We start from the raw sequence: 12,558 nt of genomic DNA, 5'->3' as shown, positions 1-12,558 counted from the left end.
GAGAGGAGAGAGACCGCATGGATCAGATCCCTTATGTCTCAGCCATAGGATCGATCATGTACGCCATGCTATGTACTCGACCTGATGTCTCGTATGCTTTGAGCATGACGAGCAAATACCAGTCAGATCCAGGTGAAAGTCACTGGATAACAGTTAAGAATATTCTTAAGTACTTAAGAAGGACTAAAGAATATTTCTTGATATATGGAGGCGATGATGAGCTAGCTGTAAAGGGTTACAGTGATGCTAGCTTCCAGACCGACCAGGATGACTATAGATCACAGTCGGGGTTCGTATTTTGCATTAATGGTGGTGCTGTCAGCTGGAAGAGTTCGAAGCAGGATATAGTAGCTGATTCTACAACAGAAGCCGAGTACATTGCTGCATCAGAGGCAGCAAAGGAAGCAGTTTGGATCCGCAAGTTCATCACTGAACTTGGGGTGGTTCCTAGCATTGCTGACCCCATTGAGCTTTATTGTGACAACAATGGAGCTATAGCACAGGCGAAGGAACCTCGCTCACACCAGCGGACCAAACACATACTACGGCGCTTCCATCTCATTCGAGAGATCATCGAGAGAGGAGATGTGAAGATTTACAGAGTACCTACAGAGGCTAACATCGCAGATCCTTTGACCAAGACTTTGGCACAGAGGAAGCATGATGGTCACACTAGGTCATTTGGGCTTAGAGCCTACACTGATTGACACTAGTGCTAGTGGGAGATTGTTAGCTAGAGCCCTAGAGCCAATCATTTGATGATTGTATTTTGAACTTGTTGTATCATATTCTATATAAATAAAGACATTTAGTTTTTGGTTATTATACTTACTTGTATTGGTGCCAAATAAACTAAGTATAATAACGTCCTTGAGTAGACGGTTCTCACCTATATCAATCGGTTAGTTGAACCGATAGTGAGATGATATAGGGAACACTACTCTTAATCATTCCTAGTCGAGTATTAACATTCAGGGACAATGTTAATGCAATAAGACTAGCATGTAGGTCAACTCGATGACTTGATCTCACAAGTCATGAATATAGAGATATCAAGTTGACACGTGGGTATGCATTAGAGAATGTATACTGAATGATCCGCCATGAGAAAGTATCATGGATCGTTATATGAGTGTCATATACTTTCTCATGTGACTATTAGCATGACTATTGGTCCTTAGACCTGAAGTCACCATGGTTCCCTACATAAGGAGTTATGTACTTTGGTTTCGTCAAACGTCACCCGTAACTGGGTGGACTATAAAGGCGATTACTGGGTATATAACGAATTATGCAGAGGGATGTGAGTGATGTAGATGGGATCTATCCCTCCCATATGACGGGAGCGACATCGGTTGATAGAGTTAGACCACAAAGTGCATGGCCATGCCCAAATGAGTCAACATGAGATGTTGAGCTCATTTGATCGAGTGAGTCTACTTGGAGTTCAAGATTTAGATTGATCAGAGGATGACACGGCCTATGCCTTCACATTGATCAATCTAGATGTCTAGGATAGAAGGACACTTGTCATATATTGTGAGGAGTCACAAGTAGTAGTCACAAGGTGATGTTGGATCTCAACATTCTTGTAACTTGGGTAGTAATGATGTATTGCTAGATACCGCTCATTACTTATGTTTCTAAATGAGTTTAGGGGCATTGCCAACGTTACAAGAACCTATTGGGTCACACACAAAGAACAAGTGGATGGAGATTAGGTTCATATGATGAATCAAGAGGATTAGATTCATTTGATGAATCAAATTGGATTAAGAGTAATCCTAATTGGGCTAATTGAGTTGGACTCAAGTTGATTCATGTGTTCAATGAGTCTAATTTAGATTATGACTCGTTGAATCAATTTAATTAAATGAATTAGATTCATTATATTAAATTGGCTTGAATTAAATGGTTGGATTAGATCAACCATGAGAGAGATTAAATCAAGTTTGACTTGACTTGAGAGGAAGATGAAGAGTCAAGTTTGACTTGACTTTATGCCACCTCATTGGTGAGTTGACATTAAGTGGACCAATGATGATGCTCCACATCAGCATGGTTACTTAAGTGAAGTGCCACCTCATGGGAGTTACCAAGAGTTGTGACTCTTGGTATCCCATGGAGGTTACAAACCACTTAATTAGATGAAAAGAGTTTCATTTTTGCAAGTGTAACTCTCATTCAAGTGATCTTCCTCCTCCTAAGCTCTCTTCTTGCTCCTTCTCTTCTCTTGGTCGTGGGTTTCAAGCAAGGGAGAAGAAAGGAGAGTGAATCTAATCCAAGAAAAAAGGTTAGTGAAAGCCACATAGAGATTTTAGAGGATTGTGTTCTTTTCTTTTCCTTTCTTCTTCTTCCAATCCTACCCGAGAGCCCTAGAGAGTGCTAGCACACTTGTGGTGCTCTCTTCTCCATCCTTGAGTGTTAGAGAATACTTCTTGTTCGTGTGGATATCACTAGAGAGTTGTCTACGTTGACAACTTCGAGATCTGGCGTACCGTTGGACGAGCGGGATTTGCGAGGGCACGCTTCAAAGGTATAAAATATTTTTCCTTTGTAGATCTACTGTAGATCATAGTTTGAAACTCGTACTCGTGTTTTCAAAATTTTTCTTCGCACGAGATCCAATGGCATGGGTGATTCGGGGTTTCCGCGACGCGGAAAAGCAGTTTTCGCGGCCCGAAAAACCCAACAGGTTCGGCATCCCTCGTCGGCTCATCTCGGATAATGGCTGACAATTCGTTGGTCAGGAGCTCGGAGAATGGTGCAAAGGATACGGCATTGAACAACACTTCACTTCCGTGGCGTATCCTTAGAGCAACGGTCAAGCCGAAGTGGTCAATCGGGAGATCCTGCGAATACTTCGGGTTCGGCTCGATCACATAGGAGGAAGCTGGGTGGACGAGCTGCCCGGCGTACTATGGGTCCTCCGCACAACCCCAAAGGAGGGAACGGGAGTAACACCGTTCCACTTGGTGTATGGAGGCGAGGCGGTCGTCCCAGTCGAGGTCGGAGTGGAGTCCGATCGAATCCAAAGCTACGATGAGTACAATGCCGAGCGGAGGCAGCTGGAGTTGGACCTGGTGGACGAAGCAAGAGCCAAAGCAGCCGTCCAGCTGATGGCGTACAGGCAGAGAATGAAGCAGAATTACAACAGGCGTGTAATTCCCAGAGGATTCCAGGTCGGTGATCTTGTGTGGAAGAAGGTGAAGTCGGTCGGCGATGTGAGCAAGATGGCAGCTCCATGGGCCGGACCCTTCAGAGTCGTCGAAAAGCTCTGATCGGGTGCATATTACCTGGAAGATGAGGACGGACGGCGGCTAGACCAACCATGGAGTGCAAACCACCTGCAGCCGTACCATGCTGGATAAAAGGTGCACTAGTGTAATTCATTTCGTGTATGTTCCGTTCGTCTGTATCCTTTGGCTGTAGGATTGAAGATAAGAAAAATTGCGAAGAGTCTGAGCATCATTCGCCGAACGGCAAACTACATGAAGATCGTCAAGCGGCGACGTTAAACTCTAGAGTCGGACCGGCGACTATAAACCCCCCGGCTAGAAGACCGTCGAGCGGTGACGTTAAACTCTAGAGTCGGACCGGCGACTATAAACCCCCCGGCTAGAAGACCGTCGAGCGGCGATGTTAAACTCTAGAGTCAGACCGGCGACTATAAACCCTCCGGCTTGAAGACCGTCGAGCGACGACGTTAAACTCTAGAGTCGGACCGGCGACTATAAACCCCCCGGCTAGAAGACCGTCGAGCGGCGACGTTAAACTCTAGAGTCGGACCGGCGACTATAAACCCCCCGGCTAGAAGACCGTCGAGCGGCGACGTTAAACTCTAGAGTCGGACCGGCGACTATAAACCCCCCGGCTTGAAGACCATCGAGCGGCGACGTTAAACTCTAGAGTCGGACCGGTGACTATAAACCCCCCGGCTAGAAGACCGTCAAGCGGCGACGTTAAACTTTAGAGTTGGACCGATGACTATAAACCCTCCGGCTTAAAGACCGTCGAGCGGCGACGTTAAACTCTAAAGTCGGACCGGAGACTATAAACCCCCCGGCTAGAAGACCGTCGAGCGGCGACGTTAAACTCTAGAGTCGGACCAGCGACTATAAAACCCCCGACTTAAAGACCGTCGAGCGACGACGTTAAACTCTAGAGTCGAACCGGCAACTATAAACCCCCCAGCCCGAAGACTACTAAATACCACTCTGGAAAAATACGTTCGAAGAAATAACATCAACAGAAGAGGAGTTTTATTGACCCATCGTCGAAACATACGCAGACAAGTAAGTTAAAAGTCGAATTAAAGGTGATAATGTTAACTCGCCGGACGGCGAGCATACAGACAAAACTCCAAAACATAGACAGAGACAAGTAAAAGACGCTCCTCACTCCAAGGCTTCAAAAAGGGGCTTGGGGATAGTCTCTAGTAAACCGGCAAAGTCTTTAGGAGGGATGGAGGCCGTCTCCGGAAGTTGGCCCTTAGCCTTCAGATAAACCGTTGTCGCCCGGATGGCTTCCTCAAAGGCTAGAACTAGCCGATCGCTAAATTTCTCGTCGAATTCATCCGAGCGGAGATAGTTTTGTCTCAGCACTTCAAAGCGGCCTGATTCACCGTCTTGATATTCCTTTAGTGTCGCTCGGGAAGCATCAAGGGCGTCTTGGAGGTCTTTCTTTTCTCCTTCAAGTTTAGCTTTGGAGGTCGATCGGCCCTCCTGCTCAACAGATAGCAGATCGGCTAGCTCGTTGGCACGCTGCTCCAGCGCTCAGGCCTGCACGTTCTTGGCCTCTAAATCGGAGATGGCTGTATTTTTTCTATTGGTCGCTAGCTTCATCTCCCAGTCGTGAAACTTGACCTGGGTTTCAAGGCCCGCTACCCTGATCTCCAAGCAGAGGACTTGTGTCGTTCGACCGCCAGTAATTTCTCCTATTTGCTCAGTTTGGCACAGAGCGTGGCATATGAGGGCCCTGAGCTGGCGCCCCTTCGGAAATTTAAAGCTTTTTTAATTCTTCCTCCAGTGCCGCCAGGCGGTTGCTGACCGCGATGTTTTCTACCCAAGTCTGCGCACGGAGGAAGCAATATCACGGACCAAGTCAAATAAGGACGTATGGTGTTGAGAAACTTACCCCGGTAGCTTGCTGCAAGTGGTTATCGCCGAGCTGACCGGGAGTCATCAAGGCGACACGGGCCCTCGCATCCTCTCATATCCTGGCGAGTGGTCCGCGGATAGTAATCTGATGCTCAGGAGTGACCGGCCGGTCAGCCGTTAGAAGAAATTCTTCTGTTGGGAGATGGAGGATGACCTTAACCACTCGACGGCCGCTCCGAACAGATTGAGCTGAGGTGGCGCACCCAAATGATTCATCGAGCGGGGCAGATATTATACCCGACCGCCTAAGCTGAAGAGGAGCTCGGGGCTGGGAACTGACGGGCGGCACGCCGAGAGAAGCCACTGGCAGATCAAGTTGGGAAGGAGTTCGATCTGAAGAAATGGCCTCGACTGGAGCAGGGGCCGGGGCGATTGTTACAGTAGGGTCGTCGATCGGCTCAGTCAATGGCTCCACAGATGTAGCTGACTGGGTGTGGAGATCCATCCGGCGCCGTTTGCGTACGATCAGTGGAGAATCCTCAGTCGAGTGCCTTGCTTCTTCCGAGACCGGTTGTCCGGCGGACGAGATAGCATCACCGACCGGTGCGGTTGTAGAAGTTCGAGCGGCTGACTCTCCAACCGCAGGTGAAGTTTCTGCACTTTCCCCTTCATGTGAGCCGACCGGTTCAATACCCAGATCGGCCATCTCCTTCGCGGCTGCCGCCTCCACCTCGGCAGCTTTCAACTTTAGCCGATCAGCAACCTTGGCGCGCCACATGATGTCAGCTGCATAAAAGAAAAATAAATCAGTTAGACCCAAAGGAAGGGGGACAAGGAAAATGCTTACCCATGCTGCTCTGGAGCTTCGTTCTGATCGGGCTCAGTCCGAATATATATAGTACCCCTTCGTAGAGCAGCTTGTTGATGTTGAATCTTTGTCCGGCTAGCAAATTGGCTACGTGAAGGTAGTCTGGCTGGCTCTTATATTTACCAAGATCTGGCGGGCTCGGCACAGTGGTTTGCCATTTAGTGCGAAAGGACGGCCGCTCGGGAAAACGAAGATAGAAATAGTTTTCCTTCCAATGCTTGTTCAAGGTCGACATCTTGTCGAAGAAGACTAGACCGATCCGCGATTGGAAAAGAAAGGTTCCCCACTCGGACTGCTTGGGGTAGTAGAAGTAGTGAAAGGTCTTAGGGACTAAGGGGATGTCGTGCAGCTTGAAGAGGACAACCACCCCGCACAGCAATCTGAAGGAGTTAGGGACGAGTTGGCCGAGCGGGAGGCGGAAATAGTTACACACCTCAGGGATGAACGGATGAATAGGGAAGCATAGACCGGCCACGAACTGGTCTCGGAAAAAACAAACAGTATCGGTTGGAGGGTCGTGTGACCGATCGAAAGGTGTGGCTAATATCAGTTCGAGGTCAGAGGGAAGTTCAAAGGTTAGAGTAAGGCTCAGCGCATCCCTCTCGTCGAAACGGCTCTCTGTGGTAGTATACCAGAGGCCTGGGACGAGGTCGAACTGACGAGAAGAACTGGCCATTGGTGAAAAGGGCCAAAGAAAGAGAGGGCAGAGGTTAAGGAAAAGGATGGCCGGAACAGTGTCTAAGGAGGCACGAATACGGCAAAAATGCGGAGAAAAACACAGAAAGATTGAAAAGGGAAAGGGCGAAGGAACCTTACGATAGAGCAGACCAAATTAAGAGGGAGACGGCGGATCACCGGGAAGCTGAGCAACGAATTCGCCGGAGCGCTGGACGAGAAGAAGCAGAAGCTTTCGGACGCGCACGCGATGTAGTGAAGCGGCCGAAGAGGAGATAGGCTTATAAACATTGGGCTCGATCAACCGGAGCCGTCCGATCCAGGTTATGGGATCCAACGAGGGGATCTGACCGTCAAATTCGAAAAAGCCAAAGGTCACATAAGACCTGACGGCTCGAGTGAACGGTGACGAATGCACGACCACGTGGCACTCGCTCACAGGTCGCATTTAATAAACACCATCATGCGAGCGTGGCCGCGTGCTCAGCATTAATGACGGTGATTTACACAAAGGCCGAGGAGTCTTCTAGGGATAATCAACGTGACCGATGTCAGAGCGGCGGGACAACAGCAGGCAAACGAAACTTTCCAAGTACCAACCGGGGACACGCCAAGCGGCGTTACTTACTTGCATAGTCCCCGGACGGTCGGACACTAATCTCGATGGATGAGCGGCAGACACGCCACGCTATGTGAAAATGTGAAATAGACTTCGGATATTATCCAAAGTAATAGGTAAATAATTATCGAAGTAGACGCACGTGAAGTAAAAGAGTCAATTTTTTACTTCACCACATGTTTATCGAAGTCTATCACCGGTCCAAAACCGGTTCAAAATCAGACCGTTTTCGAAGTAAAAAAGCTCTATTACTTCATCGAGACTTGTAAAAAGACCGAAGTAGTTGATGATCTATGACTTCATAGGTTTCGTTGTTTAACGAAGTAAAATAGGTCTACAACTTCACAATTTTTGAATTCTGGTGCAGTAAATATTTAATTTTACTTCTAGATAATTTGACTTGGTCGAAGTATTTATTATTATATTACTTCATAGTAGTATAGAAGTAATAGAGTATATTTTACTACAACAAAAAATTCAATGTAGCGAATTAATTTATACGAACTACTTCATAAATTTAATCAGTAGTGAAGTAAATATTTTCTTTAATTACACCACTATTTAAATTTAGCGAAGTTTTTTTTGTTGTATTACTTTATCATTTATTTATAGTATCAAAGTAATTGACGATATTTTACTACAATACAATTTTAATTGACAACAATTTATATTATAATATTTTACTACAACACAATATTTTTTATCACCAAAATTAAACAAATATATCACAAATATGTATCAAATACAATCCAAAAGTATATTCATAAAAGATATATTTAACCATAACCCAAAAACTTTTGTATCCATAAATCTCTAAATACATGTCTAAAATTTATATCATAGCCTACACTTAGGCACCCATATAGAAGTAGACGAATTCACTCCATTCACTTCTGACTTCATCATACTGAGATTGATTGTAATACTGTTTATTTTTTTATGCTGCAAACTGAAACATTAACAGAAGTTTGAGGATCAATAAAAAATTACTCAATATTTTATAAAGAAAATATTTCATAAAGAAGAAATTCACCTTTCTCTCCAATTGTGGATCTTCATCCAAGACTATCTCTTTCATGTATCGCATCACACAATATCCACATTCAGTAAACATACCAATTCACAAGGACCTTCCCATATCCAAAACCTACATAACCTAACAATACACAATATAGATCATGCCTATCAAAAATGGAGAACAGATTACACTATACATCATACATATCGAAACAGAGAATATTTTACCAAACATATACATGGGCAGATGTTACTAGAAATTAAGGAAATTGCACAAGTTAATCATAAAACTTAGAACCCAAACAACTTTCATTTTCAATAGCAAAGAAATCTTCAGCAAGCACGTGCATTTTTCTTATAAATAATAATGAAAATTTGGAAAACTGAGATCAGCAAAGGGACCTTTGTTACTAGCTATTTAATTATTTGAACTATTAATAAACTTCTAAAGTTGGATTCTACAAACTATCATTCCTGCTTAACTCTAAAATTCCTGCTTAACTCTAATAGATTATCTCCATCAACATGTCATATGAGCCCTGCTTAACTCTAAAATTCCTGAAAAAATTCTATAAAATTATTTCTTAATAAACTGCAATTATTTCATATTTTATTATATTATTATTATCACCATCGAAAATATTCAAAATACTTAATTTAATCATTCGATACTAGTAGGACCTTACAATTCTCCCCTCCTTAAAAGAATTTCGTCCTCGAAATTTTAGCTTATCAAGTAGTTTTGGGTAGCAGTGTCAATTTTGTCTTACCACATTTGAACCATGGTAGTGTATTTTCATTCTTAAGGAATGTGCACTTGATTGTAGAGAACTTGGAGATATTTTATCCCATCTATACCACCTTACCATAGCCACCTCAGTGAATCAATTGCAAACAACTTGAAACATTTGATTATATATATATGTCCATTAACCAATCTATAGGATTAAGTGCAGGTTCTTACCCTCACAATGCATTTGTAGATTGCACAACCTAGCATATGTATTTTCTGACCATAATGACCCATCTTTATAATTTTATCCGTGATGTACAATTAATCCTTATACCACCAGAGAACAAGTTTTACTTCAATCCAAACCCCATGTCATGCTTCTTAACATGTAGCTCAAATAATCACTCTAAGTTGACTTGGACACTGTGCTAGAATTTCAAGGGCTCCAACAAGCTTCATTTAGGTAAATTGTGCTTGTTAGTGATATTCTCGATGGTAATTTTTTTGGGTTGAACTCTTTTCTTGTAAATCAGGTAGTAGTCTATTAGTAGGCATTCCAATCCAACTAACTATCAATTTTAGCTCTTCTTGATCTATGTATCAAGGTAATTGATAATGAGATTCTCACATCTATCATCCATATTTTCACATTGATGGCATTATTTATTTAATGTGTGTGAACAGGGGTATAGCAAAATTTTCTTTTAGGATTGCTTGTAGAAGGTTCGGTTAGAGTCGGAGAGGATGGTGCACCTATATCAATTTGAATCACCAAAACACGTTAAAACCAACAACCTAATTCCCCAAGCTATTCAAATTAATCTAGTACACATTGAAGGCATCAACAAAACATGGTATCAAATCCAAATCAAAACAATCACCAATTCCTTTTAAGCTAACTCACCTAAAAAACATAGTATCAAATCCTGGTTCAATTACACCCATCTAGTTCACCTTCAAGAATGGTTACACACACAGAAAATATAATATCAACATATGAATTCAGTTATAACAACCTAGAACTCCTCAAAGAAATGAGTTATCAACAATCGAATCCAAAGTTACAATAAGAGGTAAGTACACAACAAAACTCCGAACCCCTTCTTCTAATCTGCACTTAGAAGCTCGGCACCATCAGGAAAGAAAACGAGATGACCACGGTGACACTCACAAATCACTCATATTGTTTCCAAAACCTCAAACCCATCAAGAACAAGAACTCATGTCACGCCCCCAGAGGAGTCCCTGCCAGACAAAAATCTGGCAGCATCTCCCCTGTACCGGTGACAATATGAAGCATACATACATACATCACACTATATAAACATAAACAACATATTCATCAGCCCACACGGCTGGAACATACATAAAATAGAAACAACATAACCACGAAATGTATCAACTATATGTATATGTCATAATTTTCATAAACTACAATTACTATACAGATAAATGACATTTGTAACAAAATTGTAAAATGTAAATACAGCAAAACAAAAGTAAAAACAAACCAGAAAATCAGCACGTCGAGATCTCTGAGCAACTCTATGAAAGTCCAAAATCAACTATAATATCACAAGGATCCCTGTGTCTGCAAAACTAGAGACCAAGGAATGTAGCAAATTAGCCAAATGGCTAAGTGGATACTCAAGAAAGATGTGCATGAATTTAATCTTATTGAAGAAGTCAAGGAAGTAAAATAAATCATCATCTTTTCTTACAACTTTAGGATTATTCTTAAAGTTCTACATTTATACATATATATGTATAATCATCTTCTCATTATCTATAATCAGGTAAAATTTTTAGATAGAGTTTGGGATCTTCACCTTATCATCACTTGTCATCATTAATAAAATCAATTCTTTAATCTTATTATTTAATCACTCAATTATAAGTTATCATGGTAAGATCACATGTATATCAATAGTCTGAATTTGATAAATCAACTAAAAAGTGAATCATTGGAGCCAATATCATCAGAGTGAAATATCATATGGATAGGCTAAAAGCCTCCTAAGAGTATAAAACTGTCGCATACGTCATCTGACGTACGGGCTATCAGCCCTCACCGGTGGAAGACATAATAAACACTGACCGAGGGCTACATCACGCCAACACGCCTCGGGTGTACGGTCAGGTACTCTGGACCGCGGCCGCCGCGCTACCACAATAACATATGGGCGGTCCAGTACTCTAATATAGAGCTCTGGTATAAAGCTAGGCTCATAGTCTTCACTTTTTAATTCTTCATTTACTATCTTTATTAATTCACCGTTATGTGAGTATTCTCTTTTCATATTGAATGGTCAATCAAGGTAATATTTTCGGATCAAGTCTATTAATTTATCATTATAGGGTCCACATATAAAAAGCTACAAGTATCAACAGATAGAGTATCAAAAGCATGAAGTATGAAAGGTCAAGCAAGTCAAAAGAGACAAGGTATCAACAGAAGAGTAATTCAGAATATTTCTTTAATTTTAAAAACAACCCTTCCCATATCAATCCCAATATGAACCCACATATGAACAAGAAATAATATTAATTATTTACCCTCCAATGATTTAATTATTTAATACTCATTTCACTATTTAAGTATCATTTTAATTCCCATTTTTTAAAACAATGATACAACATATACATAATACAATTTATATATTTATTCATGCACAAGGAAAATATACAAGAGTAGATGTATCCACCTTATGTACAGCAAAATCTACCTTATGTACAGCAAAATCTGCGCGTGTCGGCAGGTCACCGCGCTCCACTCGAGCTCGTATCTACAAAATATAATAACTCAAATAATTAAAATGATAATAAACTCATGATACAAAAATCTAAACATGATTTACGACTCGAAGCCATTAGATCATTATTTTTGATCTCACTATCACGTACCACTTCGCATTTCTAAATGAAATCTCTGTTCTAATCTAGATAACCCTCCTAACTACACATCAATTAACCCAAAACATAAAGTATACCTTCTAAGGATTTTTCTGTGGCTGCTGGAAATAAGGGCAGCAATTAAGGTTCTTTGTTGGCAACTCCGGCAAGCTGCGGCAAGCTCCGGCGAACTCCGACGATGATGCCAAGAAAAAGGACAGCAGCCTAGCTGCTGTTGGAGGAAACAAAAGGCAGCAAAAATGCTGCTGTTGGTGGGGGAAAAAGGAGAGAGCAACTAGGGTTTTGTTTCCTCTCTTTTCCCGGTGGTTTGGTGAGCTCCGGCGAACTCCGAGGAGCTCCAACAGTGCTGCCGAGAAGCAGAGAAGAGGAAGTAAAGGAGAAAACAGTGCTCTGCCCTTGCTGGAGAAGGAGAAGAGGTGTGGGAGGAGAAAACGAGGGCTGCTTGAGAAGAAGAACGGGAGAGAAATCTGCCGTTCGTCGCCGCTAGAGAAGAAAAAGAAGAAGAAGAGAGGGGAAAGGGTTTGAGGCGTCGGTGGGGAAGAGAAGAAAAAGGAGGGGGTATGGGAGAGGGTTTGTGCACGTGGATGACATGGGTGCATTTGATTTTTTTTTTTTTTCAAATACTTAACAACTC

General features: G+C 42.5%; 1 long non-coding RNA gene across 1 annotated transcript; it reads right to left on the bottom strand.

The window, feature by feature from the left end:
• Positions 1-10,489: 10,489 nt before the first annotated feature.
• On the bottom strand, positions 10,490-12,287 carry LOC121990676. The gene is made up of 3 exons (XR_006114659.1): positions 12,002-12,287; positions 11,738-11,797; positions 10,490-10,610 (listed from the first exon to the last, which is right to left on the bottom strand). It is a non-coding gene; the product is annotated as an uncharacterized LOC121990676 (long non-coding RNA).
• Positions 12,288-12,558: the final 271 nt, after the last annotated feature.

Source organism: Zingiber officinale, chromosome 6B (genome assembly GCF_018446385.1).
Source record: "Zingiber officinale cultivar Zhangliang chromosome 6B, Zo_v1.1, whole genome shotgun sequence".
Classification (NCBI taxonomy): Eukaryota; Viridiplantae; Streptophyta; class Magnoliopsida; order Zingiberales; family Zingiberaceae; genus Zingiber; species Zingiber officinale.
The sequence above is the reverse complement of the archived record's forward strand: the minus strand, read 5'-3'. Positions and strand labels throughout refer to the sequence as shown.